Source organism: Crocuta crocuta, unplaced genomic scaffold (genome assembly GCF_008692635.1).
Source record: "Crocuta crocuta isolate KB4526 unplaced genomic scaffold, BGI_CrCroc_1.0 scaffold154, whole genome shotgun sequence".
In the NCBI taxonomy this organism is placed as follows: Eukaryota; Metazoa; Chordata; class Mammalia; order Carnivora; family Hyaenidae; genus Crocuta; species Crocuta crocuta.
In genome coordinates, this window is record NW_027530545.1 from 12132354 (window position 1) to 12160330 (window position 27977).

The 27977-nt window shown below is 37.5% G+C and overlaps 1 protein-coding gene across 2 annotated transcripts in view; it reads right to left on the reverse strand.

Moving 5' to 3' along the window:
- KYNU (kynureninase) overlaps positions 1–25662 on the reverse strand; it is a 133861-nt gene extending 108199 nt beyond the window's left edge. Inside the window, exon 1 of one of the 2 annotated variants that reach the window (XM_077767840.1) lies at positions 25641–25662. The gene's annotated coding sequence lies outside the window, so the exon portion shown is untranslated. Of the gene's footprint in view, positions 1–6645; positions 6759–25640 lie in introns of those variants that run through there. The other variant, XM_077767839.1, reaches the window with a different exon arrangement.
- Between the last annotated feature and the right edge of the window lie 2315 nt (positions 25663–27977).

Sequence of the window (27977 nt, forward strand, 5' to 3'; positions counted from 1 at the left end):
AAAATTTAAAAAAAAAAAAAAAAAAAAAAAGCTCTTTTGGCAGAGCCTGGGTGGCTCACTTGGTTAAGCAACCGACTTGGGCTCAGGTCATGATCTCGTGATTCGTGAGTTCAAGCCCTGCATTGGGCTCTTCTGCTAAAAGCTCAGAGCCGAGAGCCTGCTTTGGATTCTGTGTCTCCTTCTCTCTGACCCTCTCCTGCTCACACTCTTTCTCTCTCTCACACACACAAAATAAATAAATAGACATTAAAAATTTTTTTTTAAGTTTTTAATGTTTATTTATTTTTGAGAGAAAGAGACTACGCATGAGTTGGGGAGGGGGAAGGGCAGAGAGAGAGGGAGATACAGTATCTGAAGCAGGCTCCAGGCTCCAAGCTATCAGCACAGAACCCCACATGGGGCTCGAACTCACATACTGGGAGATCATGACCTGAGCTGAAGTCAGACACTTATTGAGCCATCCAGGTGCCCCTTAGATCATAGTTTTAAAATTAGGGACATATATGCAATAAAACCTTAATAAAGTTTTTATTGTGAATGAAAAAGGTAAGTTTACCTTAAGTAATGTTGATTTTTGCCATAGGAAGACCAAAGAGCTGTTCCTGCCGCTCATAACGAGAAACTTCTCTCACATAACTATAAATTCCATCTTAGAAGAAAACAGGGCCCTGTGATATTTTGTGAAACCACATCCTGCTCTGTGTAATCATCATTTAAATTTCCCACAATTTTAGAAAGAAAGCTCAATTTTCTGGAGGGGAAAAATAACAATGGAAATTTAACTATATATATACTTAAACTTTACCCAAGTTTTCTTTGTATCGATTTATTCATATTTCCCAAAGGTTTAGGTTTCTTTGAAATTGAGCAAGAATAGTATCAGAGAAAAAAAAATAGAGCTTGATTTACAAGTTTATACTTCTGTTGCTCCACTTATACATGCCTCCATTTACTTACCTTTCAACAGTACTTTTTGAACATCAACCATGTAGTTCAGAGCACTGATAGAACAGTGAAAAAGATGGTGTATAAGTAATAAATTTTTAGTGGAAAATGAAAACATAATTTTAAAATATGTAATTTCAGATCCTTTCAACAGCTAGGAGTAAACAGAGCAGAGTAATGGGAAAGAGAGTCATTGAGGTATGGAATGGCTTCCTCAGGGAGAGGGTCAGGTAAGTGCATCTCTCTGAGGCAGGGATATACATGCATATCTGAGTCATGTTATGGAGTCAAACATGTGAGGACCAAGAACTAGAGAAGATGACTGCAAGTACACAGATCCTGTGGTGGAGACGGTCTTGGCCTGTTCAGCTAACGCACTAAGGGAAGCAGTCAGAACGAGAGACTATGAGGTAAAAGAGGCAGAGGCAGAAGTTAATTATGAAGAACCTTGAAGCTAGAATGGAGTTTGAATATTCTTCTAAGTTTAATGGGAAATTATTGGAGAGACTTGAGGTAGGAAAATGATATGATATAATTTTGCACAAAATAAAAATCACTTTTTCTGCTCTCTGATGAATTAGAAGAGTTGAAAAAGAGAGGCAAAGTAAGGCTATTTTAGTAGTTCAGGGGGAAAGTGATGATGGATTAACTGTGATGAAGAGTAGAGAAAAGTGTGGATTCATTATATATTTTGGAGAAAATGCAAATAGATTTTTCTCTGGTGTGGGATCTGGGCAAATATGTTGGAAGTGGTGAAATAAGAAACACCCAGGGAAGAAAAATTTTGAAGAGAGAAACCAAAGTTCTATGTAGGGCACATGAAGTTTGAAGTAGAAATATCAAACTGGCCATTGGATGTTACGTTCTATAGCTCAGAAGAAAATTACATCACAAGATATAAGCTTGATGTTTTTCAACTCATAGACTATACTTATAGCCTAGAAATCCTAAGAACCAACTAAAACTAACAGAGAGGAGGCTCTCAAATCTCAACTCAATCATCTGTCTTTTACTCATCACACTTTCTTCTCCCACCCTAACCAACACCCCCAGTGTTAGGCAATAAACATGTCTGAATGTTGTACAATGTCAGTAAAACAAGCATACTTCCTGTTCTCTAAACTTAAATTCTTCTGCTTATTTATTTGAGCTCTTCGTTTCTCAACTGAGTGGTCTCCCTGATGAGCTGTTCTGTATATTCTCAAAGAAGGATACTGATCTTGATATGAAAATGTTCTTAGCTTTGATGTCAATAATGATTACAAATTGCTCCAGTCCATTCTTGTACAAAAGTCAGTGATTTCAACATTGGTGTTGATTGTTCTGTCAATATGTGACCATACTAAATTATTGTCTTTTTCATGAACTTTTCTGTGTGATTTTTCATGTCATTCTCACGTCCTTCCCTTTGCCTAAAATGCTGTACTTCCTGGGGCACCTGGGTGGCTCAGTCAGTTAAGCATCTGACTTCAGCTCAGGTCATGATCTCACAGCTCGTGAGTTCCAGCCCCGCATCAGGCTCTGTGCTGACAACTCAGAGTCTGGAGCCTGCTTTGGGTTCTGTGTCTCCTCTCTCTCTGCCCCACCCTTGCCTGCACTCGGTCTCTCTGTCTCTCAAAAATAAACATTAAAAATAAAATAAGATAGTAAAATAAAATAAAATAAAATGCTCTACTTCCCTTCATACACATTTCATATCCGAGTCACCTTCAAAGGCCTAGTTCCAATGTTACTTTTTGTACCCTAGAAGTCTTGTCATGCTGTCCCAGCTAAACGTAGGTTTTTTTCCTTTGGATACATGTAACACTTAAGAGCACATCTTAATTGATAAGTAATGCATATTGTCAGACACTATAATTATTTAGATGCATACATGTTTGGGAAAGCTTAAACGGGTTTCCATGCCTACAACTTGATTCCACATGGATTCCTCCTTATTGCCTCCTGATGAAATAACCTGCCTTTTGACAAGAGACAACTGTGCCTCTAACACTTGACATGACCAACTGCCTGGCTGCACACTGGATTAGACCCCTACAGGACACTTGACCCACGGGAGACAATGCAGCTGTTCTTTCAGTGGTCTGCGAGGGACTTGCTGTGAATGCTTTAGCCAAACAGGCATGATGATATTTAGCTGGGCATCTAATCAAATTCTTGCAGGAACTGGAGATAGGAGATACAATTATTTATGCAGTTAGAAATAGGAACAGGGCGCCTGGGTGGCTTAGTCGGTTAAGCGGCCGACTTTCACTTAGGTCATGATCTCACAGTTCGTGGGTTCGAGCCCCACGTCAGGCTCTGTGCTAACTGCCAGCTCGGAGCCTGGAGCCTATTTCAGTCTGTGACTCCCTCTCTCTCTGACCTTCCCCTGCTCGCGCTGTCTCTCTCTCTCCTAGAAATAAATAAAACATTTAAAAAAAAAAAAAAGAAATAGGAGCAAAAATTTAAAAAATCATAGAAAGCAATGATAAAATGGTTGGGTGTAGAAGGAGTACTGTCAGGAGTGACTCATTTTTTTAAAGTTAAACAGAGCCACTGGTTGCTAAAGTATGAAGTGATTTCAATAGCAAGTAAGAATCAACTTAGTTATGCAACAACAGGTGATAGAATAGCCATGTCCCCTGAAAGGTCCAGGACAGGCCAGTCTGGAGAGTCACCAAATCCTTCCATGCAACAAATTATGTGTAAGGTCTGGATGACCACCTACTTGGCTCTTCTAAAAATCCCAGAAGTTATTTTCTGCCTATCAAGTGTGTCTTTACTATAAACCTATTACTTACCATGGCTTGATTGAGTTGCTGGTCTACCCTACTAAACTGTATTCTACCTGGGGGCCTGAATCTTGTTTAATTTATCTTTGTAGCCATTCCATTCCTTAGCAGTGGCTTTTAGATAGAGTGTTCCCCTAAAACAGCAGTTGAACAAGAATGCACAAAGTAGCTTGAATTATTTCACATGATTAATGACTGTTCACAGAGGATACCATTCTTATTCCAACCACATGGAAGTTAAAAACACTTTCAATGAGACTAAGAATCAAGAGAGCTTGCCTTATATTTAGGAATGTCTTTGGAGAGTCAGTGCTCCTTTTTATTTATTTTTAATTTTTTTGATGTTTTATTTTTGAAAAAACAGAGACTGAGTGTGAGTGGGGGAGGGGCAGAGAGAGAGGGAAACACAGAATCCAAACCAGGCTCCAGGCTCTACGCTGTCAGCACAGAGTCCAATGCAGGGTTCGAACCCATGAGCTGTGAGATCATGACCTGAGCCGAAGTCGATGCTTAACTGACTGAGCCACCCAGGTGCCCCAAGTAAGCATTTGGAAGGTTCATTGGGGCTGACTATAAACTCTAACTAGGTTACCTAAATAAATATACAGATTAGTTTGCTACCATTATATTCCCAGTAAAATCCAACTTTCTTTATTAAAATAGATATTCATATTCATTCATTAGCTTGTTTATATTTGTTTCTTATTTAATCCCTGTAACAATCCTGAGGGATCAGAATAACTTCCTCCCATTTCCAGACCAAACTCTGGAATCAACAGAGTAGAAATAAAAAGGTATTAGGGTAACAAAGCTCTCTGTTTGGGACTCTACTTCACTTGAGGAACTCAGTCAAATAAAACTCTGCGGGTAGAACATACAGAGCAGAATTCCTGGCCCTCTCAATTTTTTTCCTTTCATCTTGTTTTATGATTTTTGAAAAATGTCTCTTTGGCTGATCCCTTTTTTCCACCCCTTCATGATTTTTTTCAGCCCTGTACTCAGTCTGCAAAATACTGAAGGCAATGAATCTATCTACTCTTTTTAATCAGTTCTTCCAATACAGTCCTGGTCAGGCAGATGTCACAACCTCACCTGAACTGACAGTGAGATACCTGCTGGCAAAATAGTCTTTCTGAGAGAACACACCTGGCCTCTCAGGCACAGCCGTCACCAGAGGCTAATACAGTCTTCAGTGCCCATAATACCACAGTGCCCTCACTCCAAGGAAGCGATTTATTAACTCATATTAATTGCTGCTTCAGTCTGCACTCATTCTGCCATCTAAGACAATTAGTGCTTCACAAGCCATAATTTGATGCCTTATGTGGGTTTAGCATTTTCAAGTAAACTGTCAAGCCCTTATTGTGAAATCAAAAAATTTAATCCAAGTTAAAAACTACAAATTGTGTATGTCACATATTTAATATTAATTTTATTAAGAAGGTGGAATGTGTATTATATACACATTTGGTATTAGGCGAGCCACCTAACTTTTCTGTTCTGAAATGTTATATAAAACTAATTTCAGTTCTACTTTCTTTGGAGGATCAAATGAAATTAATTAGGTAAGTTCCTTTATAAAGAGATAAAAGGTATGCTCGTGTTATCTTTAAATATTAACGCCCTGTGATGAAAATTGCCATTTTAACCTCATGTTAGCTTTTGAAATTTTAAAAACTGTGTTTTGTCAATTTTATTTAGACAGCTACAACTTTAAAGCTCAAACTTTTATGAAAAATGATTGTTTGGGGGCACTGGGTGGCTCAGTCAGGTGTCTGACTGGCTCAGGTCATGATCTCACAGTTCGTGGGTTCGAGTCCCACATAGGGCTCTGTGCTGACAGCTCAGAGTCCGGAGCCTGCTTCAGATTCTAGGTCTCTTTCTCTGCCCCTACCAACTCATGCTCGGTCTCTCTCTGCTCTCAGGAATAAATACAACATTAAAAACATTTTTTAAATAAAAAAAGTTGATTGTTTTTAGGGAGTCATGGAATTCAGGATCTTACAGTCACCCACAGGACTAAGCTTAAATAGTTAAATAAATGACTATTGAATACTCAGTGGTTAATCTTTACACAGCTTCAGTTTTCATGCCTGAAATGAGCCAATTAAGCACATGAGTTCAAAGTTTAGAACCTGACAAAGCAAATTATAAAGAAAGCGCATGGCATTTCATTGAAAAAGAAATAAATTATTGTTTAATATATGCGCACAGAGCAATGTTCTTTAAATGTATCATTGTTTGAGAAATGAGTGACATCATTATCACAACTGAGTTTCATATCAAGGATTATGAGCTACATGTTGAGTTTCACATTATTAAGACCAATGCATTTGCTTCAATGTTACTACCAAAAAAAAAAAATCCCACCCCTGTCAAAATAAAGCAGGAAAGAAAAAAAAAACTACTTATTTAAAAAAAAGTGTATTAACTCTCCATTCTTAGGCAAATCTTTCATAAAATGAAAGGGGAAGAAACCCTGCTCATGAAATAGACATTTTCACTTCCCCAAATATTTAATATGATTAATAGCACCACAAGACAACTAGAATTACCAGAAAACAGAGGACCTCATGCTTATTTAAAGATGTGAACTTTTATCTAATCTTGCCACTTAAACTCAAGTAACTGCAGGATTACTTTAATTAGTCAAATATAATCATCTTTTAGTAAATGAATTGCACCATACTATTGACAGCAATTCTTTTTCACTACATTGGTGAAAATCTCTTTATATAATCAAACATTTTAAACGAGAGGAGGGCATTAGCGGACTCTGTCATATTTATGACGACAATTTGGAGAAATAAGAGAAAAAAAACCTCTGACACATTGTAACAAGGATTCTAGCAGAGAGAATTTTCCTCTGGAACAATCACTGACTCTATAATTGTGTACAGTGTTTTATCTGTGTCTCTGTGCTTACCAGCTAGGATTCCGACGATGGGATGGATCCACAGCTCCCTGCCTCCTCTAAAAAAAAAAAAAGGAAAAGAAAAGAAAAAAGAAAGAAAGAAAGAGAAGGAAAAAGGAAAACTCTCAAAGTTTCCTTGCAGATTTACAGGTCAGAACTCAGAGTGAGAAACTCCAGGCACTTCTGCTTAAACTCCACCCAGCTGCGAATCTGTGAGCCAACTTTAGTTCCTCCCCCTTTCTCTCAACTGATAGTAAATCTCCGCTCAATGACAAACACCTAAGCAACAGGCGGCTCTGGCTCTCTATTTCAAACAGGAGGGGCTTATTTAGGGCTTTGTCCCCTAAGCAACTCTAAACACTGAACTCTAATTTCTTTGCCTTCCAACTCCTTAGAACTTTGGGCAAAAAAAGGTATATATATGCTATAATGATCCTACTGAGTAAATAGAGTATCCTTGTTTGTGTGTGAGCGATACCAATGAGTTTGCGCTGGAGCTCACTTCCAAAGAAATGCGAATGCATTTCTTCGTGGTTTGGGCTCCAGAATACACTAGTAAGGACTGGAGAGAAATTCTTTCCCAAGTCTCAAAATAAGGGAAACTTGGCTTTTGAAGCCACGCCCCATGGTCTAATGCATTGTGAGTTTCTAGTCTGAAAACAGAGTTTGACATTTAACAGATTAACACTTTTAGTCAAAAGTTTAAAATAGGTTCTCAATTCTAGAATATACTTCATTGCCCAATAGGTGCATTAAAAAAAACCCAAACTTCTAGATTATCAATTTACTTAGTTAACAAGACAATCAAAGAAGAAAGACAGTTTGCAGATAAAGTGGAAATTAGCCTCGAAATCTTTATAAATGCAAATTCTTCCTTTAAGCCTATGATCTGTCTATTGTTCTATCTCTGTTGTCTCTTTATGCTGATCCCTGAGCTTGGGTCTAGGAGGTGAATATACTTGTAAGTATAAAATCAAAGAGAAAAGAGTTTCAGAGTGAAAACTAAAGACAGGGACTGGGCCTGAATAATTGAATCCCTTTTCCCGATGCCTTTTTGAGCACCCAAACACACCAAGTAAAACATTATTTGATTCAATCACCTCTACCATGTGTTCACTATATAACTCAGGACAATTTACCTAACGCACCCTGAAACTCAGTATCTCATCTATCAAATAGACATAAAATTACCTTCTCGCATGATTACTAAAATATAAAACAATGCATGTGGAAAGCCAGCATACCAAGACACATAAGTCAGTAAATAATACATTCTTTTTTCTCTGAATTATCAAAAAGTATTGCCCTCCAGTGTCCAAGAGAGGAGGATAAAACACATGAAATTAATTTAATACAAGTAATTGAAAGTGAAAATAAAATATATTGCATTTCATCTATCCTACCCTTATAATAATCCTATAATGTGAGTACTGTATTCCTATATTATTAACTTGAAAGAGTAAACCTTTGAACCCAATTTGGGTATCTCAAAATTTGCATTTTTTTTTTTCTATTTTGTTTATTTCTTGGGATGTATGAACTTTCGAGGATTTGACAGGTTCTAACATCCAGGAAGTTAGCCTGGGCTGGAGTCTGTGTCAGTTTTGGTGAAGAATCCTACTCCTTTAACTACTGACTGTGGATACTGATACAGAAACAGAGCTACAGATTGACAGAGTAGGACTTATTTGCACATTGCCTTTTCTAAAATCTTTTGATAGTAGTGTTAAAAACCATTCCATCAAAATATTAATCTGCCCTATAATAAATCTTCTTTCCTCATAAAGGAAGGTGGTCTTGTTAGAAACAATCTTTTCTTTTGCCAGTAATTTTCTTGCCCCACCTCTTTCCTACAAAATCTCTATTTTTAAAAAATTTATCTTTTTGGGGGCGGGGAGGGGAAGGGAGCAAGAGAGAAAGAGAGCACAAGCAGGGGAGGGGCAGAGAGATAAGAAGAGAGAATCTCCCAAGCAGGCTCTGCACTGTCAGTAGAGTCCAATGACAGAGTAATACTCACTAGCAGTGAGATCATGACCTGAGCTCAAGTTGGATACTCAATTCACTGAGCTTCCCAGGTGCCCCAGCTACATCTTATTTCTCTTGTTTTGTAGATCTTTTTAAATTTGTTACCTTCTACTAAAAAAGCAAAAATTCAACTCAGTAAAATTTAAAGATCTTACTGGCTTTATTCAGTACTTTATAAATTGGGAAACAGTCAATCTAGTAGATAGAAAGCTGCACCTCAGAGTTGTGCAAAATGAAAGATGCTTACAGAAATAAGGAAGCAGGAACAAGGATGCTATATTAGATAAAAATGGTAGATTAGTTATGGCGAAGTCACTTTCCGTTAGGGCATGACAAGGGTTTTCAAGTGCATTATCTAATTACTGTTGACCAGGTGATTCCTGATTACTGGTTTAATATTCCATTTCTGGGAAAGCCAAAATTATAAATAAGTGTCAGTGTGGTGATGTGGAGCTTGGCGTAAGTGTCTGCATTACGGGTCTGTTATCTTGTTTTTAATTCTTCATTCATTAAAAAGGTATTAAGCATATTCTTTGCATCAGGCACAATTATATGCCAGGGGTATAATGATGAGGAAAATTTTCATAATATTAACATAAGTCCCTAAAAATATAAAGGAATTGTGAAATATTAAGCCATGGAGGGAGTGGTAGAAACAGGGTCCACTGCAGGGTCAGCTGTGGAGGGAAAACAAAGAAGAAATTGAGCTTCCATTTCTTCTTTTTTGGAAAGAGGAAGAAGAAACATGCTGCCAAGATAAACTGTTGTTATCAATTCAATTGTCTATTAATTTCCATATATTGCATCTTGCCTACAACATGATAAATCTCTAAAAGGTAGAGACTTGATTTTACCCTCCTTAGCACCTTGCCCCTGAATGGAGCTAAATAAATATGTTAAATTAGTTACTTTTTTCAAAAAGGATTCAGTTTCTTCCATCAAAATTGATGATTAAGGATATAAGGGAAGTTCTTTTCTTCCAAGTAGTAATCCTTAAATTATTCTATTCTTCAGGGCTTATTCAACATGGCTAAGACAGTGCCAGGCCAATAGTAGACTTCACTGGGTGCTCGCTGTATTATTTACCAAATTAAATTCAGTGCAGCAAATTGTGTTTATAAGACTCCAAGGCTACACACCCAACTATGACATCCCAGTGTTAAATGTTCCATGAGTAGAAATGGGTAATGAGATTGAACACAGAGCTGCTGCTCGGCAGCTCAGCAGCTAATTCAGGTCCTACTATTAATAAAAGTGTTCTGTAGAAGTGAAAGAAAACCTCAACCTCAGGGGCCAGTTGGGGAGGAACTGATAAACTGCAGTCTTAGACTCGGGTGTTGAAGGATAGCAGAATGTGCCACCCCAAAAATATGACTGCAGGTGTTCAGAACTTGCCACCACAATATGTCTCTGTGGTATATTGATTATCTTGAGCTGGAGACACTTAAAAAACAGCAAATGCAGGGAGAGGCTGTCCCTGATCTCTTATCTGCCTGAAGACAGATTCCCCCAAAAGGAAGTCAGTTGTTATCAATTCTGTCCTTGTGAGTTTCCTCAACCAGGGAAGATTGACTCTTGTCACAGGAGAGGGGACTAGAAGTCCATAGGCTGACCAACTTTGTCACTAAGTATCATATCTCTTACCCACACTTCTCAGGGCCCATTCATCTTTCCTAATAGTCACTTACTCTTCCCTAAGAGACATACATCTTCCCTCCCCTTCTAATAAAAGCTACCCGTGGGTGTCACTCATTTATTCGTGGGTATCTCCCGTGTATACACAGACATTCATATTAATAAACTTGCTTTTCCTCTTGTTAATCTTTTATTGTAGGGGTACCACCTAAGAACTCAAAGGTTGAGGAAGAATTAGAATTTCCTTCCCTACAGTATATAGAAAATCTCTAATTATTTTATTTATAAATTAACAACATTTTAGGATCTCAATTATCACATCTGTAGAGCGCGAATTATTCTTGAGTCATTATTGGGACTCTCCTTTCCCAGATGTTTTAAGCACAACAAAATGCTTTGAGATAAGTGCAGGGGTCTGGCCTCTGCAAACCAGGGTTGACCCGGAGAGTGAGGGTTGGAGTCGGCAAAGAAGACACGGAGCCAGACTCTTTAGGTGGACTGCTCAAATTTATTTTTCAGCTTAGGGTTTTTATATAGCAAAGCCAAGCAATCATGCTTAAACAATTTACATTTTTTGAATACAGTCATGGGACTTAACATTTCTAAGTTTTCTTGGCAACAGTGATTTCACAATACATGATTTCCACTTCAACCAATAAAATTTAACCAGGTAGTCATAACAAAGTTCTACATATTCTTTACTACATATGGAAGGGTATCTAAGGATAAGTGAAGCATATTGCCAGAATACATGAGAACACAGTGCCCTTTAATTGTTTACATTCAGCAGGCATACAAAAACAGGATATAATTGTACCTGCGGTACAAGTAATAGACTCTCACAACCCCTTACTATGAAAGAACAATGTCAATATTTATCATAGATGTCATATGGAAATGTTTTATGTGGATCAACTAGAATTTGGTCTCTGCATTTACCGATCTCATTCTTTGGCCAGAACAATCATAAGTTGCCTTCAGATTTGAGATCAGCAGACAAATATTTCTCTAACACTTTTCTGAGAAAGTCCTCCAAAACTAGTAAGTCTTGTTTTTGTCTCTGCTTGTGGCATAATATGTATTCTTACTGGCAATTAGACCCGTACAGCAAAAATGAATTCTAGGTCTCTTATAGGCCCCATGAATACAGGACTGTCTCCAATTTTGCTAATTGCTACAAATATTCATTAGACAACATCTGATTGAGGGGATGGGCATGATATTTAGGTACATTCCATTTTGGAGGATGAGGGGGAAACTTGGGGCAATTCTGGTTTCATATTAACCCTAGAATAGACTAACAGCATAAGTGGCAGTAAAAGGCACAGACTAAGTAGAGAAGAAGAATTCTTCAGGGGGTTCTTCTGACTGCCTTGCAGTCTTTTCCCACAGGTTTTTCCCTGGGCCTTGCCACCAGGGATGACCTGCGTAGTTTCAGTCTCTGGCAGATAAGCCTATTACCTTCCTTCTCTCTTCCCTTCTACTCTCCTTTCCCCATACCATCACCCTATGGACCTGAAAGCTCTTTCCCCCTCTTCTTGGGGCAAACCAGTATAAAATAACATAAGTTTTCTTAAAAGCCAGGTTAGGATGGTCTCACTAAGCAATTTCTATCCTGAAGCTAAGGATTGCAGAATCTTCTTTATATGGATAGAGAAAAATGTAAAGAACAGAACATACACACACTAAAAATTCTCTCTTCTCCGCCCTTTCCCTTCCCCTTTCTTTTCTCCCCTCCTCCTCCCTTCCCTACCTTCACTCTCTCCTTCTCTCCCCCTTCCCTTCGGTTTTATTTACCCTCCCTCCCCATTCTCATTCCCTCTACCCTTCTCCTCTCCTCCTTTCTCCCCAGCCCCTCTCCCCTTGCCTTCCCTCCATCTCTTCCCCACTCCCTTCTTCTCACTTCTTTTTCCTTACCTCCTCCTTTCTTCTCCTTTTCCTTCGCTTCTATAGCAAGGAGAACAAAACAAATTAATGTGTCAATAAGTTACAAGGCTGTATTTAAATAAACTGTTCTCTCTTTCCTGTGAAGTATATATTCTGGTTATTAGAAAACTTTCCTAGTAATGGACAGAGAATTTCCTATCCTCTGTATATAGTACTTTCAGTTTTTCTGAGAAAAATATAAGAGCTCACTGTAAGCAAACGCCATTTTGCCAGTTGGTGATTAAAATTCATTTAGAAACTAAAATTCCTGTAACCCATTCACTTTTCTCTAAATCAGAATTTCTCCCTCATTGTTAAATTCACAGAGGTATTCTTTTTTTAAATTTTTTTAAGTGTTTTACTTATTTCTGAGAGAGAAAGAGACAGTGTGAGCAAAGGGAGGGTCAGAGAGAGAGGGAGACACAGAATCTGAAGCAGGCTCCAGGCTCTGAGCTAGCTGTCAGCACAGAGCCCGACGCGGGGCTCGAACCCACGAACTATGACATCATGACCTGAGCTGAAGTCGTATGCTTAACCGACTGAGCCACCCAGGCACCCCTTCTTCTTCATTTTTTATGTGTGTTTGTGTGTGTAGTAAAAACATGTAACAGAAAACTTAACATCTTAATCAATTTTAAGTGTAGAGCTCAGCAGTGTTAAGCATATACTTATTGTTGTTGAACAATTCTCCAAAACTTTTTCATCTTGCAATCTTGAACTCAATACTACTTGAACAACTTTCCTTTTCCACCTCCCCCAAACACCTGACCATCACCATTCTCCTTCCTGTTATGAATCTGACTACTTTAGATACCTTATAAAAGTTGGAACATATTTTTTTGTACTGGCTTATTTTATGTATAATAATGTCCAAAAGGTTTATCTATGTTGTAACATGTGTAAATTTCCTTTCTTTCTATGACTTAACAATAGTCTATTGTGTGTATATATCACATTTTGTTTATCCATTCATCTACTGATGGATATGGGGTTGTATCCACCTTTTGACTATTGTGGTTATATTATTATTTTTTTGTGAAGAATGTAGTTTTAATAATGACAAAAGTAGTTTCATTTCTCAAAATATTTTTTGAAAGATAAATGTCCAGATTTTAACCATTTTGTGTTATATATTGCCCTATTCATTGAAAACATTTTTTTCAAGAAATATAAAAATTATTGCCCCTGCCCCAATGGAATTTAGATTCAATAAGTTTAGATTCAACAGTCTGTCTGTCATGTGCATTCTTCTTCTTCTTCTTCTTCTTCTTCTTTTTTTTAAATAGAAGGTATTGTCAAGTTAGCTAACATACATCGTATACAGTATGCTCTTGAGTTTTGGGGTAGATTCCCATGCTTTATCTCTTGCATACCACATCCAGTGCTCATCCCAACAAATACCATCCTCCCATTACCCACTTTCATATGTCTGTTGGCCATTTGGATGTCTCTTTTGGAAAAGTGTCTATTCATGCCTTCTGCCATTTCTTCACTGGATTTTGTTTTTCAGGTGTTGAGTTTGGTAAGTTCCTTATAGATTTTGGATCCTAACCCTTTATCTCAGAAGTCATTTGCAGATAAATTCTCCCATTCTGTGAGATCAGATATTGTGTTTGTATTTGTTTTGAGCAATTCTCCAGCTATTGTTTCTTCCTGGAACTTCTTTTAAGGAGAAATTTTCCATCCATTTCATCATTTTGGCTAGTTTTCTCTCCTTTTTGTGTCTTAATAGCTTATTATGTATCTTGCACCTGTGACCACTACTATACTAATAAGGGGTCATACCCTGTCTAGGGCTTGGCTCTTCAAGAGGTGTTTTTGGAGTTCGTTGCATACTTTCTGTTGTTGTGGCCCTGGTTGCTTTATCTCCCTGCTCGTAGTGGTGGTTTGAACCTTCTGCCAGGTGTGTTTGATTTGTTCATTGAAGTAACCCTGGAAAAAATTTTTAAAAAGAGGGTGGTGGTGGAAGAAGCCTTATCCCATAAAAAAGAGAAATGACAGGGGCAGAGGAAAAGAAAAGAAGAAAAAAAAATAGACCAGGCAGAGCATCAGAGAAACTATACCACTGAATCCAGAGAGAGAGAGAGAGGAAAATAAAGAAGGAGCTATCAGAAGAGGTGTAAAAAGAATAGATTAAAAATGTCTGCTTAAATAAACCAGTAACTAGAATAACCAGAATACAGAAGGGAAGAAATAAGAGGAAGAAAAAGAAGAAAAAAAAAAATGTAAGAATTGACCAAGAATCATGTCACAAAATGCAAAACCATTGGACCCATATCTGATGCTGCCTTGGAACCAGTGGCTGTGCTGGTCTGGAGGAGGAGCTATCTGGTTCAGTCAGTGTCCAGCTTGCTCTGTTAGATATGCACTTAGCAGACACGGCGGGGTGTGGTTTGGTGGAGGTGGGTCCTGCCTTCACTGTGAACCTGTTGTCTGTTCCCTGAAGCCCCAACTTGTTGGTGATGGAGAGAAAAATTGCAACACCCCAATCTCTCCTGCCTGGACTGGGTGACCCAAACCACTCTGTTCAGGATATCCTCACAGCGCCACGCAGGCATGAGCAGGAAGGTCTGTCCTGTTCCGCAGTCTCCCGTGCCTCCCAGGTCCTTGGTTAGGATCCAAACTCTGATGTCTTATGCATCCTGCTCCATGTGCCCTGGTTCCAAGGTAGTGTCGGCCCACCCCAGCTGACAGAGGGCCTCTGGCTGCCCGGCACCTACAGGCTCTTTTGTCCTTGGAGTCTCTATATGCTTTCTTCCCACAGCATTCAAGGGAGGGGACTGCTTTCTTCAACTAGGCCTCTGAGCTCACTACGGAGCCCAGGACTGGATCCCCTCCTCCCGAGGTGTGCAAACACGACAGCAGGCCCCAGTCTGGAGAGAGCCCCACAACCCTGGAATGAGTTAAAAATTGAGTCTTTTTCCTTTTTTTCCATTCCTCAGTCCATGCTTTTTTTCTTGTCCAAATACAATCCTGCACTTCCACAGTCTCTCTTTCTCTTCCTTGTGTCTCTCCACAGAAGGGAATCCCTCCCTCCATGCCTATGCCACCTGTTATATCTCTGCCAATTCACAATTACACATCTATGGCCCCCCAACTTGTCCCATGGGCCCTTGGAGATATTTCTGTCACTCTATAGCCTAGATGCTAGAATTCTAAGTCTCCTGGCCCCAATACTGCTGTGGTTGAGGGATGAGGGAATTTCGGGTCCCCCTACTTCTCTGCCATGTTGACTCTGATCCTTGTGAATATGTTATATATATGATGTGCAAATATCTCTTCAAACCTTGTTTTCAATTCTTTTGGTTATGCACACAGGAATGGGTTGCTGGATCATATGGTAGTTTTATTTCTAAATGTTTGAGAAACCTCCATTTTAATGGACATTTCTCTAATGATTAGTGATATTAAGCATTTTTCCATATGTATGTTGGTTGCCTTTGCCATCTAAAACAGTAATAGTTCTGGAGCACCTTGGTGGCTTAGTTGGTTAAGTGTCTCAGTCTTGATTGCAGCTCAGGTTATGAACTCGTGGTTCATGAGACTGAGCCCTGCACTGGGCTCTGCACTGACAGCGCAGAGCCTGCGTGGGATTCTGTCTCATTCTCTCTCTGCCACTCCCCTGTGCACTCTCTCTCTCTCTCAACAATAAATAAATAAACATTAAAAAACACTTATTTTTGAAGTGCACAAAATAGTTATGTTATAGAATATTCCTCAACTCAAGATTATCTGATATTTCCACATGATTTGACCTAGGTTCTGAATTTTTGACAGGAATGCTCCATTAGTGACATTATGACCTTCTAAGTGAATCTCTTTAGGAAGCAGAAGAGGTCAGTTTTCCCCATTGTAGGGGATGACAACTTTGTGCTGAAATTGTCCTACATTAGCCAGTGGGAGCTCTTTCAACCTGGCTCCTATGTCTTTTTGACATGTCACCATCATTTTATTTTCGAACACTTGCTTACTTTCTAGCACAAGATGTTCCAGGCTAATCCTGGATTTTTCTAGCATCAGCACTGCAATCAGCATTCCTCCAAGGAGCTTTGTTTCTTTTTAGAGGGGACAATTTAGAGCCCAAATCTGGTCTCTAGATAAGCCTATTGCTACCAGGTATCAATGCCTCCAGGCACATAGTACTGAAAGTTATTTAGATTAGTTCCAGCTTTATCCCATTCAGGGTGGTTTCATTATGTCATTAAAATACCATTCAGTATATTGTTTTGGTTTGTATTAAATTTTAGGATTTGCCTAATTCTTGTTAATTTAATTTTAATTTTTAATGCTTAAAATATTATTTTAACATTTTAATATTTAATATTAATTTGACAATTAAACTGAAAACACTATTTTAATATTTAAAATATATGAATATATGCACGCGAATATATNCTTTACATATATAAATATATATATTTAAGTACATACATACACATGTACATTTTCAACACAAGAATATGATAATCCCTTATTCCTTAAATATGGAGTGATCTCCCCATTTTTTAAAAGGACAAATACCCTAAGTCTTTCAACTGGATCCTATTATTTCCCTATGAATGGGCAGGAAAACTATTTAGTAACTGGAAAATGATTTAGCATATTTAAGAGATGAGGGAAAATTTTTGTCCCCTCAATCTTTTGAGCAGAGAGGAACAAAGGTCAAACAAACACTGCAAACTTACTCTTATTTACTTATTCTTACTCATTCTTTATTTTTTCTTTAAATAGTTTATTGTCAAGTTGGTTTCCACATAACACCCAGTGCTCACTCCAACAAGTGGCCGCCTCCATGCCCATCACAAAGGGAGGTGATGGAAACAGCTCATTCTTTAACGTTTGTATAGCTAAGTTGAGATGGGACAGAAAGAAAGCAAAATGTGTTTATCATTTTGAAATGAAAGCTATGTTAAGATTCTTGTAGATGGAAAGTGATGGGCAAGTAGGGGAGAGGTGAGAGAGACAAAGAAGCCTGGTGATAGTTTCTGTTACTGTCCTACGTTGTAAACCTTTTCCTACTAAAATTTCAACTGAAAATTTTTTGTCCGCATTACACTTGGTGGGAATAAAAGAAAAGAATTGGTGTTTAGCATAATGATTTGATGGAGTTAAAAGACAGTCTCTAGTGGAATGAGATAGTCTACAAAATAAATTTGTAGAAGTAAAAACTCAGGAAAGAAGTGATAAGTATATCCTCTTTACCCCACCACGCTCCCACAGGCATACTCTTGGAGCAAGGATGAATTTCCTCAGATATCACTGACATTTAAAGGAACATAGTGAAATCAACTGGCTCTTGGTGACTTTTCAGGATCTTTAGACGTACACATGAACCCCACAGCTTTGGGCTCTTAATGAATTTCACTCTTGTAGAATTCCGATTTGACTTTCTGCTTTGGTATGAATTGGGGAGGAGTGAAAAAAAGCAGAAGCATAGATTTTACTTTATATATATTCTACCTCAAAACATGATTCTGCATTGAGAAATCATAAAAGAAATATTCAGGCTTTAGCTTTTGGAAAATTCTGCAGAATTGTGGTTCCCTTTGCTTGGGGTACAAGAGGGGTTAAAATCAGCTTTTTGCTCTACCTTTAGTTGTTCTTGCGGTACCTTTGGTTTACATCATTGGGTTCTAACTTCTTTCTGTATTTACTGTACAATAATTTATCCACTGCATCAATGAATTTACTTACTTATTTTTCAGTCTATGTGTGGCCTATTGCATTATAATATATACTATAAATTCCTCAACCTGCTTAATTGCTAATGGATAAACACACAAACAAACAAACAGATATATAATTCTGATTCTTGCTCCAATACAGATTCTTCCTCTCTCAACTTTGGGCCTTAATTGCTGTTCTGTAATCCACTTACTGCTTACCAGTTGACTCCATATTGTATTCTCTAGAACATTTGTTTAAAATATTCATCCTCATGATCCTTCATTAGGAAGACTTCAAACAGTTTTTGAAAAGTCAGATCTCCATGCCCTTTACTGTGTCGATCAAAGCCTCTGCAGGCTATTTTGCATGATGGAAGGGCATTATGGCCTGGATGTTTGCTGTGGTATCCAAGCCAGCCGGGGAGTCAGTTTGTAGAGTACCTGCACCTCTTATCCAGTTTACACAGGACCTACTTTCAATAGGATAGTTTATATATTGTCTGACTTCTAACATTCAGTTATCTGACCCAGAACAAAGATAATTTCTTGTAATTATTCACTCCTTATGAGACCCCTCTATCTTTATTGTGCTTGAAAGAATGGACTTTTGGATTCACTGCTCTGACACAGGATGAATGCAATACTAGGCTATTGCTTTTCTTTATTTCTTTTTTTCTTTCTTTCTTTCTTTCTTTCTTTCTTTCGTTTTTGGTTAAATATTTATTTATTAATTCATTCATTTATATGTATGTATGTATGGAGAGAGAGAGAGAGAGAGAGAGAGAGAGCACACACATGAGCAGGGGAGAGCCAGAGAGAGAAGGGGACAGAGGATCCAAAGCAGGTTCCATGATGATAGCAAAGAGCCCAATGCGGGGCTCAAACTCACTAATAGCAAGATCATGACCTGACCCAAAGCTGGAAGCTTTACTGAATGAGTCACCTAAGTGCCCCAGATTAATGTTTTTCTAACAACAATAGGTAGTTAAGTGGGAGACCATAAACTTTAAATAAAAAGAAACTAATACAGAACAAAAATCATCAACAGGAAAAATATGTTGGAGGAATTGTTTCTTTTTATCCATGTGAATGAAATTTGCAGAATCATCATCTTAGCATGAAGCCCTCACTTTGCCCAAATATTGTCCTTCATTCCTTCCATCCCACTTCCACCATCACTCCCTGTTATGACTTACAAAGGCTCTTTATGATTTGGCCTATGTCTACCTGGAATTCTCATTTTAGCCCTTTTTCTCCACAGCGGCTATAGGCTAATCATGCTAAACTGACTAGGAGAATTTGACACCCCAAACTCTCATTTACCTCTGTATTTTCCCTTATACAGTTACTTTTCTTCTTTTCTCGCTTGATTGAACTTTTCCAAATTTCAACCTAGGTTTTCGTTTTAACTCTTTGGTCTTTTATACTCCAGTCAGATTATATTGTCTATTTTATTATTTTATTTTATTTTTTTCTTAGTTTATTGTCAAGTTGGTTTCCATATAACATCCAGTGCTCATCCCAACAAGTGCTGTCCTCCATGCCTATTAACCACCTACTCCCTCTCCCCCACCCCCATCAGCCCTCAGTTTGTTCTCAGCATTCAAGAGTCTCTCATGGTTTGCCTCCCTCCCTCTCCCCAACTATTTTTCCCCTTCTTCTCCCCCATGGTTCTCCATTAAGTTCCTCCTAATCCACGTATACATGCAAACATATGGTATCTGTCCATCTCTGCCTGACTTATTTCACTCAGATTAACACCCTCAAGTTCCATCTACATTGCTACAAATGGCCAGATTTCATTCTTATTGCCATGCAGTATTCCATTATATAGATAAACCTCATCTTCTTGATCCATTAGTCCGTTGATGGATACTTAGGCTCTTTCCATGTTTTGGCTATTGTGGAGAGTGCTGCTATGAACATTGGGGTTCATGTGCTCCTATGCATCAGCACTCCTGTATCCCTTGGGTAAATTCCTAGCAGTGCTACTGCTGGGTCATAGGGGAGTTCTATTGTTAATTTTTTGAGGAACCTCCGCACTGTTTTCCAGAGGGGCTGCACCAGTTTACATTCCCACCAACAGTGTAGGAGGGTGCCCATTTCTCCACATCCTCGCCAGCATCTGCAGTCTGCTGATTGGTTCATTTTAGCCACTCTGACTGGCATGAGGTGGTATCTCAGTGTGGTTTTGATTTGTATTTCCCTGATGAGGAGGGACGCTGAGCATCATTTCATGTGTCTGCTGGCCATCTGGATGTCTTCTTTGGAGAAGTGTCTGTTCATGTCTTCTGCCNATCTGAGTTCTCTATTCTATTCCATTGTTCTATGTGTCTGTTTGTGCCATATATTGTCTATTTTAAATGCTTCCCATGATATTTTTTTTAACTGACTGATTATGTTCCAACAGCATTAGCGTGTTCTGTAACTCAGAAGCATGACTGAGGTAGACAGGAGGTGTAGGGGATTTATCTACTCAGTGTGGCCCAATCCTTTTAGTTGTTGTTGAAGAAAGAAATCAGCATGGCTTAGAATGCAAGTCCAGGAGATAAAGATTTTTGTGTTGTGAGGTGATTTAGCTAATTCTATTGTGTGTAAAGCCATTTGCTGTTGCACTTTCCTCCACAATGCCATAATGACTGTTACTTCTTCTAACAGTGGCTGATCTATGTACTGTCTCTTGTGGTCTTATGTTTCCTTCCAATATTGAGAGTGCAGTCGAGTTTAGAAGTTGCTCCTCAGTCTATCCAGTTGTCCAGAATTACTGCTCTGGATAAGATCATCTTTATTGCCTCCCATTGGAGTAGCACACCTGCCTTGGGAGAACTCCTGCCAGGGCTCATGTGAACTATGAGTGTACTTTATGCACTGAGACTTCTTAGGTCTGAAAATTACTATATTCAGCAGCTATTCTTCATAAGTTCTGGTTTGGAATTATAGCTATTACCTGTTTTATTAAAGAAGTTTTCTTCTCCATTTAAAAAGAAGTTTTCTCTTGACCTCAAAGGGAAAAGCAGAGTAGTAGTGTCTTTAATATGCCTCTTTAACTGCAAGAGACCCTTAAGTCTTACTTCTACTGAATTACTGAACCTCTAATGAGGCAAAACTCTAATAATTTGCCAATTAGGAAAATAAAAACTGCTTTCTCTGCTGACAGCCTCTACATTGACTACTCCTATGTTGTAGACTCTGGCTCTGGAGTTCTCATTTGTCCAGCAACAGAGTGGACGCAGGATTGAAGATGCAAGAGATGCTAATGTCCAGGAGGAAACAAGAGCACTAAATAAGGGTCCTTGCTCTGTTTTTATTAGGATCAGAAGGCTTACAAGTGTGATGGGCATGCACAAAGAGACAATGAAACTGTCTCATAGGCATGAGGGAAAGGAGAGTTTGAAGATATGCGATGTTAGGGGCTTGGGTCAATATGAAACAAAGTCCTGGTGCCAAAGTCCTGGTGCTGGGCAGGACATGAGGTCCCACCTCTGATTACCTAAACTTGCCTGAGGGACAAGAAAGACAGAGCATGGTATCTCAGTGTCAACAAGGCTTGCTTTTTTTTTTTTTTTTTTTTTTTTTTTTCTNCTTCCTGTGAAAGCAGCTTTCTGCTACTGTATTAAGTTGGGGGTGTTTCTGCCCTGAATACCTCATCTTGTTTGCCTCATTTTTGATGCTTTCATCCTGAGGCTTTTCTATTCCTATGTCTTTGTTCTATACTGGGGGCCTTTGCCCTGTTTACCTAATCTTATTTACCTAATCTTGTTTACCCAAATTTAGGTGTTCATCCTATGGCTTTCTAATTCTTTATGCCTTGTTAACCCATCATACAAGCTCAGGAAATTCCAGGGTATTCTCCACACTCTTGTGTCTATCACTTTTTCTACAGTGCAAATCTTGATTTAATCTCTATTCTCATTCTCCTTTACTCTTCTCTTCCAGTCTCACAGCTTTTACTTTTGTTACTCATAAAAACATATTTCTTCATTTTTGTACTTGTAGCATGTTTTGTACTGCTTTTAACAGTCCTTAGCACAGGCTGAGTTCTTACTTTATTTGTATGCATAATTACCTCCCTTTCTAGAGTGTTTGAAACTTGAGAATGTGGTTTATCTTTCTCTACTACCTTTTACATAGGTAATTAAATGTTTCTGGAACTCAGATTGTTAAATTATTTAATTAATTATATTGCCTCTGCATTGTCTTTCTTCACCAGAATCTATTATTAACCAGTTACATTGATAAATTAAATATATTAAAACATCATTAATTGTAATCAAGAAAAATATGAAATGGAATAGAAAAGTAAAACAAAACAGAAACTCTAAAATTTGAACTCGAGGATCTGTTTACAGTTTAGATTCAGGATTATTGGAAATGAACATGGAGTTTTAGGATAAGTAGGTATTAACCAAGTAAATAAAGAAAAAGTTGTTACATATAAATAACATGTGTTTATTTTTTAAAGCTAATATTTAAGTTCCTCTAATAGTCATAGGTCTACTTTTGGTCTTCAAATAAGAAAGTATGTTAAAATACTACCATGTTTTTAGGCACTGATATGAAAAGACTATTTTAGTCAATATTTTCACACTATCACAAAAGTTTATAAGTAACACATAGCAAAGGTATGCAATTTTAATTAAAATAAAGGAAAAATACCAAGAAGACAAATATATCATTTGATTAATAAAAGTACCCACTAGTATTAAACTCTAGCTGTGGAAGCACTAGGAAGAGGAATACGCTTTATCAGATCTTATTCATGGTCATATACCCCACAGCCCACTCTTTAAAAAATGAAATTACCTCCGTTATGAAGAACTGTAGGGATAGTTGGAGAAACACACACACACACACACACACACACACATACACACACACTTCTTACCGTTTTATGCTCACAAAAATGATTATTCTTCTATTTTCAGCTAAGATTGTATGAAAAGCTTATTCTTTGCAACTCTGCTTCTGAGTTTAAGAATTTACCCAAGTCTTTGCTTATTTATTGAGTCCACTCATTGATGATATGATTTATGAGATATGATTGGTGTGTCCCTTACTATTGTTTCTTGGGTTCCACATCTTGATTATGATACAATTATAGTACAATATAATAAAAGGAACGTTCCTCATTATGTTTGTAAGACGAGTGTATTTGCATATGGTTTATGGAACAGTGTGTTATCAAGTAAGAGCACACCTATATTGCTCATTTAGTTACATAAGAGGGTTAGCTCAGTTTGGAAAGTTTGAGCATACACATAATCTTTAAATCTATAATATTTTGTAATCTACTTGATTAGTTAATTGAAATTTACTGATTAATGTAATAAAGGTCAATAGATGATCTGAAAGCTTCCAAGAAAAGTTATTTCATATTTACATGTAATCTGTTAGGTCTCCAGAGAACATGATTATAATTAAATTATTCAGAGTATTTTGAAAGTATATCCCCCTGGACTTGGGAAGAGCTAATGATGATTTTGCTTAGGGACGTCAAAGAAAGCATCAGAGAAAAGTCTATACACACGTGAAGCTACTCCCTTTCTCCATTGCTTGAGGCTGTCTCTGCTAATGGAACTTGCATTGTATTCTTCCTCCATGCCTACATGTGATCTTTCATCTGCTTAACAGAGTACTCCAGAAACTGATTATAAAAGATGGAATATTTTTCTAAATCTAGGTTGAATATACACAATTTAGGACAGTGTGCATCTTACAGTGATCTGATTTAGATAAGTGAATATAAAATGCTCCCCAGAACTCTTTGCTGGTAAAGAATCTGGCCAAGAAGAGAGGTATTGATTGAAAGAGCCAAGAAAGCACACTAGGGTGGGAATTTATCAACCACTAGCAGTTTGCTTTAATGATCATTTCCTGAGAACTTCTGAAATGTTTCCAACATTTCAAGAATTTGTTTAGCAACTAAAAGTAAAAGTTTCTATTAAGAAAACTTCATGCACATCCCAATTGACCCATTTTTTTCAAATCTATCTCTATTTGCCAATTACACATTTTAGAAAACACATTTTGCCTCATGAATTTATGAGTGATTCTATTTCTTATCGAGACTTTCTAGTCTATTTTATTCTTTCCCTTCTAGGTTTTTTTCTTCTTCAGTACAGAAGTCAGATTCAACTTAGACTTTGTATTTCATGACACCTTTTTCAAAATATTTTGACATCTTGGATGAAAAATCACACTCTAGGGGCAAGAGTAATGGTGATGAAAGTGTTGCAGTTTTGAAAATACAAATATATAGATTCCATGGAGAAAATGTGCCCAGATGAAGGTATGCGATCCCTACATCATCTGCAGGTCAGGTGTTTGCTGCAGAAAGTCAGGTCAGCTTGAAGGGCAGAGTCTGCCTCCCACACAGGCTGGAGTGCAAGGCTAATGTGAGTTCAAGCTCAGAGTAATGGCTTCAGATTTCCCACCCATATCTTCTCCATCTGTCACTATAGTGTATATTCTAAACTTCCTGTGTCTAGCCGGAGACTTTAGTCCCAGATTAAATATAGTACAGAAGAAATCATTCAATTTAAATGTAGATTGGGGCGCCTGGGTGGCTTAGTTGGTTAAGCGTCCGACTTTCGCTTAGGTCATGATCTCACGGTTCGTGGGTTCGAGCCCCCCGTCGGGCTCTGTGCTGACTGCCAGCTCAGAGCCTGGAGCCTGTTTCAGAGTCTGTGACTCCCTCTCTCTCTGACCCTCCCCTACTCATGCTGTCTCTCTCCTAGAAATAAATAAAACATTAAAAAAAAAATTAAAAAAAATAAATGTAGATTAAAATTCAATTTAAATCTAATTTATGTACATATTTAAGTCCCACAAAAGTATTAGTTCAACTTGAAAAAGCTTAAGAGATAACTAGTGTGCACCAAATTCTCACTAAGTGTCAAATGCTGTACTAGTGTTTTACATGTTATTATCTCATTTAATCTTTAGATGAGGAAAAGAGTTCTAGGTGCTATTTTGGTTTCTACTTTATAAAAGAGGGAATTAAAGTAGAGGTATAATAGATTCAGCTAAGAGAAAAGTGTCAAATTCGATTAAGATTAATATCAAGGATATTTAAGGACTTCCTCAAGAAAAATGACAGAAAACACAATAAAAAATGGGTAAGGGATTAAAATATGCAATTCACAAAAGGAACACCTGAACATTCAATACATCTTCGAAGAGATATGTAAACAATTTAGGAATCAGGAAGTGTACATTAAAGGCATGCTAACATACCTTTATACCTCAATCATGCTGATAGAAAGTAGTTTGTGAGGATGAAGAAAAGTGGAAAGTCCTGGACATTTCGGCCTAGTGTAGCTGTTAAAGAGAATTTTCTGTACTTCATTGAAATTTAACAGAAACATACTCTATGATTCAGCAATTCCACTCCTGGGGATAGATCTGTATTGTTTTTCCCAATTCAGATATTTGAACTAACTCACCAGACCCAAAAATATACCCAGGTGAGGCTTTTATTTAGTGAACACAAGCAAGCATCAGAGATCTCAGAGATATCCACAGTATAAACTCCTTCTGGGCCCCACCTCTGTGCCCTGGGAGAAGGCTGATTCTGACTCGAATTTGTCTTTGGGAGAGCTCTTTCCGAAAGCTCTCAGTGACTTGCTAGGTAGTTGAGTCAGGTTCATTCAAATGGTTAGGGTAGTTACAAAGTATCAGTAAAGAAGCTAATCTTGCATGTTGTCAGAGGAATTTCAAGCCCTAAACAAACATTAGAAAGTCCACTGTCCTTACCTTGAGAAGGCCAAAAACCAGACATCCAAGCATTTCCTGGGATAAAGATACAGCTCTCCCTGTCCAGCTAGAAATCATGTCTACTATCTCCTATAGAAGTGCTCCCACACTTAGGGAAATAAACGTGTAATGATGTCCATCTTCAGCATGCTTTGCAGAGCAAAGATTTAAGAATGCTGTCAAGGAAAAGAAATTAAGGCAAAATATGCAATACACATATTCATATGAGGGAGTATTACATAACAGTGGAAAGAACAAAATTTACCTATATCAGCAGAGATAGACGTCAAAAGTAAAATGTTCAGTAAAAAACAGAATCAACATTTCCTGAGATGTATCACATAATGAGACGTATTGCATAATGCAATTTATGAGCATCAAACACATAAAAATATACTATATATTATTCAAAAATACGCACTGGTGCAAATAAGTCATGAATAGTGGTTTGAGAAGAATACAAATTGTGAACAAAAGAATAGGTGTTTACAGGGGTGGGAACTGGGATTAGGAATGTGGTAAGGAATAAAATAAAGTGTGTATATGTATAAAAGAGAGAGAAGATTTCCAAGTAATACAGACACCCCAAATTAATAATAGATAATATAACAATAGAAGAAAACAAAATAATCATAGCTGGTACTAAAAATAAAAGATCACAAATATTTCTGTGGATAAGAGATAGATAAAACAAAACAAAAGAAACAGTGAGGAGGGCTGATATTATTGACTTACAAAGCTCTGGACCTGGGTGAAAACAAGAAAGACTAACAAGTTTGGGTCCTGTAGGAGACAAAAATGTCCCTAACAAGTTGGACTAGCAGAACTATGATTGTTGCTTTGGGAAATAGTGGGGTGGAGTGGGTATGATCTAGATAGGCAATTAAAGTAAGGAAAGAATGCAAACATGAATAATCATGAGATTCTCTTTCTCAAAATGTCTATAAACTAAATTTCCAATTATATTTACTATGGCCATAAAATTGAAACAATATGATATGAATTTGAAAGAAATATCATTGAAAGTTTTGATAATAAAATAAGTAGGTGCTAAAAATACTCATAGATAAAATAACTCTCTCCAATTGAATAGAGAATTTGTGTAGAGCAGGACTTTGGTTGCTCCCTAATGAAAGGAGATAAGCTGACCAAACAATATTCCTACTATATTTCACAATTTGATTTCTGGCCTTCCCCAAACAATCTTTCCCCCCAAGTACATAATTCAATATCTGTGCCTGAGGACTCAGTTCAACTATTTTATGTACATTTGAAACACAATCACCCTATTTCCAGAAAGAGATCATTCAAAATCCACCCAAATTAAAGGTTAATATGTAAAAGCAGAAACTTCAGTACATGTACATTCTCACTCATGAATATGCTTTCTCACTATTCTAAAATTCGTCTGACTAATAATACAATTTAACCCAGTCATCCATTCCCATTTTAAAATAGTGAAAGAAAACTCCAATAGTGGCAGTACAAACTTACATAAAGTGAGAACATGCTCCTGATATAAAACCTACACAGATACTGCAGGACACGGATAACAAAACTCAGTTTTCTTGATGGGAGGATCTCTCTTCCCTCACAGGCCTCCATCCTGGCACCTGAGAAATCTGTTCTATCAGTTTGTTGTTTGGTATTAAGTCCATTTAAGTATTTCCTCTGATGGATATAGAATAATATGGTTTTAAATTTTTGCAAATCAATGAATGAGTTTCATTTCCATTAAATGAATGATTCTGAGTTGTGCATAGATGTTGATTCCTTTCCTTTATTATTATTTTTTGGTAGCCTGTAGATATTAAGCCATATTTCTTTCCTTTGGTATTATAAAGGAGAAGTTCAATACTGGTGTAATTTGTTTTCTTTTGCAAACAACTTGTCCTTTTTGTTAACAAGGAAGCTTGTTAGTTAAAAAAAAAAAGAAAGAAAGAAAGAAAAAAAGAATACAGAGGTTCTGCCAGAGCAAGTGTACACACATACAGGCATACACGTGTACATAGGTGCAGAAAATTCTTACCTATCATTTCGGTAGTTAGTGTCTCTCCCCAACTATTTTCTTTTCTTCAACTTCTATTTTTCACACAGTAGACTTTCTGGGTATGCATTACAAGTCCCTTGTCAATTTCTTTATGTTTTTACCATTTCAAGATGATGGGATACTAATCTAATTCTTCACAATCACCACCTACTTCTTTAATTTTTCTAATTTTTAAATTTGAGAATTATATATTTTAGTACCTGAAAGCCTACTGTTAAAGATATGAATTAATCTCAGGGTCCCTTTTTGTTTCTCTAACAGTTGTCATGGTTTCCTCAAGATTTAAT